The 7,973-nt window shown below is 35.9% G+C and overlaps 1 long non-coding RNA gene across 1 annotated transcript; it reads left to right on the top strand.

The window, feature by feature from the left end:
• The first annotated feature begins 215 nt into the window (after positions 1-215).
• Positions 216-1,627, top strand: LOC104230078 (uncharacterized). The gene is made up of 2 exons (XR_711805.2): positions 216-301; positions 384-1,627. It is a non-coding gene; the product is annotated as an uncharacterized lncRNA (long non-coding RNA).
• Positions 1,628-7,973: the final 6,346 nt, after the last annotated feature.

Raw genomic sequence — 7,973 nt, 5'->3', positions numbered from 1 at the left:
TCTTTGTGAAACGTGTGCTTTTAAGGAACATAAAATGCTAATTAAAAATCCACATTTATTTTATGCATCTACCTTTCTCTCGCAAGTATATACAGTCCATTGCAAATACTTGCTTAACATTTCCAAACTGATAAGTTTGTCAAGACCTTATCCTTAAAAGAAAAACATGATAAATTTTACAGCTTTTGGCATATAGTTGTAGCACAAAATATGATATAAATATAAATTTTAAAAAAGTATGCAAAAGCTTTAGGACGAGACGAAAATTACCATATAGTACAATATTCATTCAGCATAATTGGTATGTATTTTGATTTTCTTTCTGTTAAAATAAAGTTGTATTGATTTCACATTTTTCTGATACCATTTTCGATTTGTTACAGGTGGAAGCTATTACAGTTGGCATAAGTCGAACACACTTCTATTTTATTTCTTGATCTTGAGAAGATAAGACATCAATTTCGTGGTGGTCAAGTGCAAGAACTAGAGCAAAGTAAATTTGGATCGCATCAATTCCATATGTAATTAATTTCACTAACATTTTTGTTTTTTCATGGAGATAGGCAAAGGTTTATCTAAGAATGGTAAAGCCCATACATTTGCTTTACAGTAATGGCTAGAAGCTTTAAGTAAATTATGTATGCTATCTGTTTTGATTTTCTCTTTGTCTGAAACACACAATGTGTGTCGACTAGGTATGTAAATATAATGAAAAGCGACAAGACCAAACATATATAAAGAATAAATGAATAACAAAATAAGATTTCTTTCATGCTCCTTTGTGTCTACCATAGTATTCAGGTAAAATTTTCTTATTTTTATTTGGCGAAATACATAAAGCGCCCATTTAAGTTGTCCCCAACGATCATTTGAACACCTTAACTTGGCATATGACCAGACAGACACTTCTATTTAACATAGGCGTGTCTCGTGAACACTCGAGTTTAATAAACCTCATGTGTGAGTTACACTCGCTGATGACATGTCAATTTGACAAATTATTGAATGACATGTGTATTTCTTGAATATATTATAGTATATATTAAAAAATACTTGTAATTCTTTAATTAAAAAAAAAAGAAGAAAAAGACTCTCCTTTCTCCCTCCCCCAGACGTTGCATCTCCTTTCCACTGCTTTGCCACATTAAAACCCTCTTTGCTTTGCTTTGCTTTCACTACTGCTCTTAATCTCTTTGCCGACTTTCCTTTCTGCAATAGCCTCATAGTTTATTGCTCTTTGAAGCCCCGACCCTTATGCCACCGACTGCCAAAGCCCACTTCACTCTTTTTTTTTTCTTCTCAAAACCAAATCAAAAATCGTATCAACCCACTTGATTGATATATTATCACCGTAAAGAACCAACTGTCAGAACTAATTATGGTGAAACTGGAAGGTTTTAGATGAGTTTTTTTTTTCCAGATTTGGATTCAATAAGGAAGATTGAAGGAAGTGACAATGGTTCTGTGGTGGTGTAACAGTGGAGATATATTTTTTTGGGTTTGTAACTTTGTTTAGTGGTTGACATTGATTGCGGTGGTAATTAAAGTTGTGTCCTTGATATGTTTTTTTTCTAGCATGGAGGTGGAAGGTGGAGAAGATAGTTTGGGGCAGAGGATGGTGGAGGAAAATTGGAGAAGAAAGAGGTATGAATTAGGTGAGGTCTATATTGATTTTAGGGAGAAAAAAAGAAGATAGCTAATTTTAAAGAGATTCACGCGCTCATATCTGAGTGCAACACAAATTTTGCCGTGTCAGCACGAGGGTTTAAGAAATACAGTTCTTCCAAGTAGAGGTGTCTATCTGGTTATATGTCAAGTTAAGGTGTTTAAATGATTATTTGGGACAACTTAAAAGGGCATTTTACGTCTTTCACCTTTTTATTTTATTTTTTTCATTCTCCGTTCAATGTGCGGGTATGAATACTAGTGACACATAAAAGGACGTGTCACTTTTACATGCAGTTAATTCCCTTCACTACTTGTATAACCCCCATCTCATACCACCACCAATAAACACCTCTATCGCTAGCCAGCACAGCACGTCGTTATTTGTACAACTACAAAATTGTCGAAGATTAAACACTGAGAAGAAAATTCGTACTATTTCTTATAGATGAGAAGATAATTACATACTCCTTTGAATGGTTTAGCAGATTGGTGGAAAAGGAAGTAATGAATACTATCAATCTAATTAAATATTAACTATAAGGAAACAACAAGACCATTATATTTTTGTAGAAAAATAAATGATCAACTACAGACTCATGCAACATCAGTTCAATCAACTTGTAATGATAGAATTCTAGAAACTATGATTTGCATAAGCAGGAATTGGAGTAATTTTCTTGTAGAAATTTGAGGCAAGTTAGAAAGATGACACACTTATAACCGAATGTAAATGTGATAAAATGACCTCATGCTAATGCTGATATCATGAGTCACGACCTTATGCAAAGGATTAAGAGTTCTGATGTTAATTTTAATATAAAAAAAATTAGGTGTGTAATTAGTTTCCTTTCACTACTAGAAATCCGGAAAAAAGCGACCAAAATTTAGCGACCAAAATTGGTCTGTGGGAAAAAGCGACCAAAGTTGGTCGCTAAACTAGCGAAAATAATAAAATAAATAAAAGAAACAAAATAGCGACCAAGTTGGTCGCTACTTGGTTGCTATATTAGTCAAAATATTGATTGGACTGGTCAGACTTTCTTGGTCAAATATTTACTGAGATTAGTGACCAATATTGGTCGCTAAAGTGGGACCCACCTACAAAATTTTAATAATTATATTATTATTTTAAAAAAAATTATAAAATATAAATATATATAATATAAAAATGGCGACCAACGTTGGTCGCTACTTAAAGGGTAGGCAGATACCGACCAACTTTGGTCGCTTAAATGGGGCCCAGTTATACAATTTTAATAATTATATTATTAATTTAAATATTATATGAAATATAATTAAATCTGATTTAAATATAGCGACCAACTTTGGTCGCTAAACTAAATTCTTGAATAAATAGCGACCAAAGTTGGTCTCTATTCAGGTCAACAATGGTCAAAATTAAAAATCACTTTTGTATTTACGATCTAAATAATATAAATATAAGCCGTTAATACTTTTGTAATACAAGGAATGAATAGTACTACGAATCGTGCGTGTCTCTCTCTCTCTCTCTCTCTCTATATATATATATATATATATATATATAAAATATATACTTACGCTATATTATGTACTGAGTATAAGTCTATTAGGTAATATTATATCGAATATAGCTTACATATATAATATATATATACTTACGCTATACTATGCACTAAGTATAAGTGTATTAGGTAATACTGTATCAAATATAGCTTATATATATAATATATATACTTACGCTATAATATGCACTAAGTATAAGTGTATTAGGTAATACTGTATCGAATATAGCTTATATATATATATATATAATATAATATATATATATACTTACGCTATACTATGCACTGCGTATAAGTGTATTAGGTAATACTGTATCGAATATAGCTTATATATATATATATACTTACGCTATACTATGCACTAAGTATAAGTGTATTAGGTAGTATTATATCGAATATATCTTATATATATAATATATATACTTACGCTATACTATGCACTGAGTATAAGTGTATTAGGTCATAATGTATAGAATATAGCTTATATATATGTATTATATATACTTACGCTATACTATGCACTAAATACAAGTGTATTAGGTAATATTGTATCGAATATAGCTTATATATATATATATATATATATATATACACACACTTACGTTATACTATGCACTAAGTATAAGTGTATTAGGTAGTATTATATCGAATATAGCTTATATATATATAATATATAATATGCACTAAGTATAAGTGATATATATATATAGCTTAAATTGAAATAAAATCCTAAATTTATACTACATATATATATAATTTTAAATTGAATTAAGAGTAATATAATTTTTTTAGAAATAGCGACCAACTTTGGTCGCTATTTCTAAAAATTCAAAACTGATTTACCTACCAAAATAACGACCAACTGTGGTCGCTATTTTTAATTCCAGAGTGTCAAAACCGGGATCCCCTCCCATTCTTTCTAAAAAATTTCCCAAAATCTCTCTTTTCTCTCACACACTCACCCCGTTCCAACTCCCAGCACCAGAGGCCCCACCCACGCCACCAACGACTACCGCCCAGCTGCCGCCGCCCCGTCGTCGTCGCCTCTGCCGCTGCTGCGTCTCTCTCCTTCTCCGCCTCCTAAAAATTCTAGGTTATAATTGTCACACCTCCTTTTTCCGCACCCGAGAGGGTGCAAGGGAGTTTTTTCCAATTAAAGGACAATCGAAATGGGATTGGCTTATTTATTTCAGAGTCGCCACTTGGGAGATTTAGGGTGTCCCAAGTCACCAATTTTAATCCCGAATCGAGGAAAAGAATGACTCTATATTACAGTCTGCGTACCAGAAATCCGGATAAGGAATTCTGTTAACCCGGGAGAAGGTGTTAGGCATTCCCGAGTTCCGTGGTTCTAGCACGGTCGCTCAACTGTTATATTCGGCTTATTTATCTGATTTTAAATACAATTATGAACCATGTGCAAATTTTATCTTTTAACCGCTTTTGTCATTATTATTATTTTTACGAGAATTGCAACGTCGTGAAAACATATCTCGAACCACGTTACATCAATGTACCCGTGGTTATCGATATATCTCGACTCGGTTGAGATTTGGATTTGGGTCACATAAATGTGCACCCGAATTAAGGAAAATAAATTGTTAAAGGCGCGCCTAAAGCAACTAGCGTCTTGTTATTTTGGGGAAAGTCGTAAAAATTCGTTAAACGGCACATCCCGAATTCTAAATACTTTAATATATACATGCATCTAGAGGGCCCCGCAGCTTTGTACATTTTGTTTGTCGAGGCTCGTCTCGTTCTATTTTTAAAGGAATTTGCGACGTCATGGACATGCATCTCGAACCACGTCACAATCAATGTACCCGTGATTAGAAACACATTTCGAATCCGTCGAGATTTGGATTTGGGTCACATAAATGCACACCCGAATTTAAGAAGGTAAAATTATTAAATACGCGCTTAAAGAGGCTATCGCGTTATTATTCCGGGAGGGTCGTGAGATTTGCTAAACGACCCACCTTAGGGACTGAATGCTTCAACATATATATATTTAACAAGGGCCCCGCAATTTGTGCGTTTTTCTTTATTTTTTGTCGAGGCTCATCTCGTCCTTATTTTAAAAGGATATCCTATAGCAACTACGTTTCTTGTTGCGTTTGTCTCTACTAATTGAAAACAGTAGATAGCCCTAGTTAATTACATGCTTGCAAGTTATCTATACAGAATTCCGAGTGCTTGCACAAAATCAGAAGCACGGCCACGTACGCAGTCGGCCGAGCAAAAATTAAGGGCCCAAATCCAGCCCATGCGTGATGGACCAGACCTGGGCCATTGTTTGTTCGATGCAGGCCTGCTTGGTCTGTTTCGACCCGGGCTCGACCTTCGTGAGGTTGAGATTGCAGTCTCCGTGTTCTTTGTCTTAAAACATGGTTTACCAGTTATATGAAGCAGTTTATCAGAAAGGAAAGAACTTAACTAATAGAGTACGATTTTCATGCTTGGCCTACATTAAAGGACATACTACAAAGTAAAACTAAGTCTAAGATACAACCTATTTCATTGGGAATATTTTCACCTATCAGCATACATATATAAACTATCATTCAGCTAATCTATATTGATATACACTGGGCATACAGGCTACTTCTATTGTCAACACAGGAATGAAAATTATTATACAGTACATGATATCTAATGTAACAATCTATGTATGAAAGTCAACATCAGGTCTTTTCTTTTTGTATTCATGCTCAATTTTTCAATTACATTTGACATTGTATTGGTTGTGTACCTGGTATAGAGGACAAAAGAAGAAAGGAATGATCAGCTGGGCAGTATGCAACAAACACAGCAACAGCAGATACACAGCAACAACACAGCAACAAACCAACAACCACAAGTGTTTTCCACAGTCCACAGACAACCAGCAACAGTTTCCAGAACAAAGAAAACCAACAGATGGTCGAGCACCAAACAAGTAATCCCAGAAAAGAGTAGTGAAACAACAGAAATAACAGAGTATTCGATGCAGCAACACCAGCAGTTCAACAATCACAAGCAGCTCAATCAGGGCAAACAACAGAACTTGGCCAAGACAGCTTGACCAATATGAATTCTTCTGTAGTTTTCAGACAGTGTTTGGTTACAGTGTTTCTGGAAATTTCCTTATATTTTTTCAGTTTTCTTCAACTCACAAGACCTCTCTCAAGACTAAAATTTCCAACCACTTTTAAGTTCTGAAATGGCCTATTTATAAGCCAAACAACCAGTGCAGTCAAGCTGCCTGGATCCTGCCAATTTGCAGACTGCCCATACCTATTAAATCCCACGCCTAAGCATCTTTTTGATGCCAGCCCTTTGTTCCCCACGCTTGGCTTATTCCTTTTGTTCAAGAGTTATGGGTTCATTTAAGTATTCATTTTAAACCCCATACTCTTGTGTCTTGTTCCCCATTGGCATTAGTTTAATCCCAATTTAGTACCCTACTTGTCAGCTCATTTAAACTAAGCTTTTCTGTTCTTTTCAAACCCCAGACTACCCCTGTTAAACCCTGATTATTACTGCCCTAAACCCATTGCAGCATCAGGGCATTTTGAACTTCTGAAAGTTCAAATTCAGAACTGCCCATGGGCTGAATCTTTTCAGTCGTTTTGCAATACAAACAAACCCATTTCAAATAGTGTCGGGCATTCAGTTAGTGACATGGTTCGATCAGTCATGTGACATTATTAGTTCATTTGATCAATTAGTTATAGAAAACTAATCGACGATGTTTATCAAGTCGACTATACTAAATACAACAGGTAATAATCAATCGTTCACATAAACAATACGTACAGGGACCCAAAGGGCATCAGACAACTTTTGTTCAATTACTGGGAACCTATATGAATTATTTATGCGACGACTATCCTAATCGAACATGTATATCACAGAATATATTCAGAACATACACAGAAAACAATCGACCAAAAAAAAGGTCTTTGACAGAGATGGAAGAAATTAAGAAAATTATCAGACAATAACACACAGTCACAACAAAGCATGCTAACAACTCAATCAAAATTAAAACAAAGAGAAGGGAAAACTTACTGAAAAAGTTTAAACCAAACTGACCCAAATCCGACTTAGCTTCGACCATTTGAGGCCGAACAAACTTTAATCAGGGTGTTCTCACACGAGAACACCTTGATTAAGGTCTATTAGACCTCAAACCCCTGTTAAGACCGGCCGGATTCCAAGGCTATTCGTGTTCTAGGTTTTGGGTCTTCAGATCTGGTTTTTTGGGAGTTGTGGGTAGATTCGGACCAAACCAAGCCTGGTTTGGTCACGAGAGAGGTTAGGGGAGTGTCTGGTACGAAGATGGTGAGGTTTGGTATAGGTCCGGGTTCGACTCGAATCTTCAAATGAAGATTCGAGATGAAGGAAGGTGATTCGAGGCTAGGGGGTAATAGATCCATGTTCAGGAGAGTGAGGGGGTCCTAGGGTGTTCAGGAGGTGGTCATCGGCGTATATGCCGCCGGGTTCTGGTGAAAGGGAAATCAGGGCGGCTGCTAGGGTTTGGGGGGTTTCAGTGTTTGGTGAAGACGATGAGTGGAGGGGGGGGTTCGGATAGGGGGCGCGGGGTGTTAGGTTAGGTTTATATATGGGGAGGGTGATTCAATCCTGGTCGTTGGATTGATTACAATTGAAGGTCAGGATTGGGGAAGCTTAACAATACGGTGTCGTTTGGTTAAGTAGGGGGTCGGTTAAAATGGGAATGGGTCGGGTCACGAGGGCTAATAAGGGCCATCGGATCAA

This window comes from Nicotiana sylvestris, chromosome 10 (assembly GCF_000393655.2).
Source record: "Nicotiana sylvestris chromosome 10, ASM39365v2, whole genome shotgun sequence".
Taxonomy (NCBI): Eukaryota; Viridiplantae; Streptophyta; class Magnoliopsida; order Solanales; family Solanaceae; genus Nicotiana; species Nicotiana sylvestris.
Note: the sequence above shows the minus strand (reverse complement) of the source record. Positions and strands in the feature narration are given on the sequence as shown.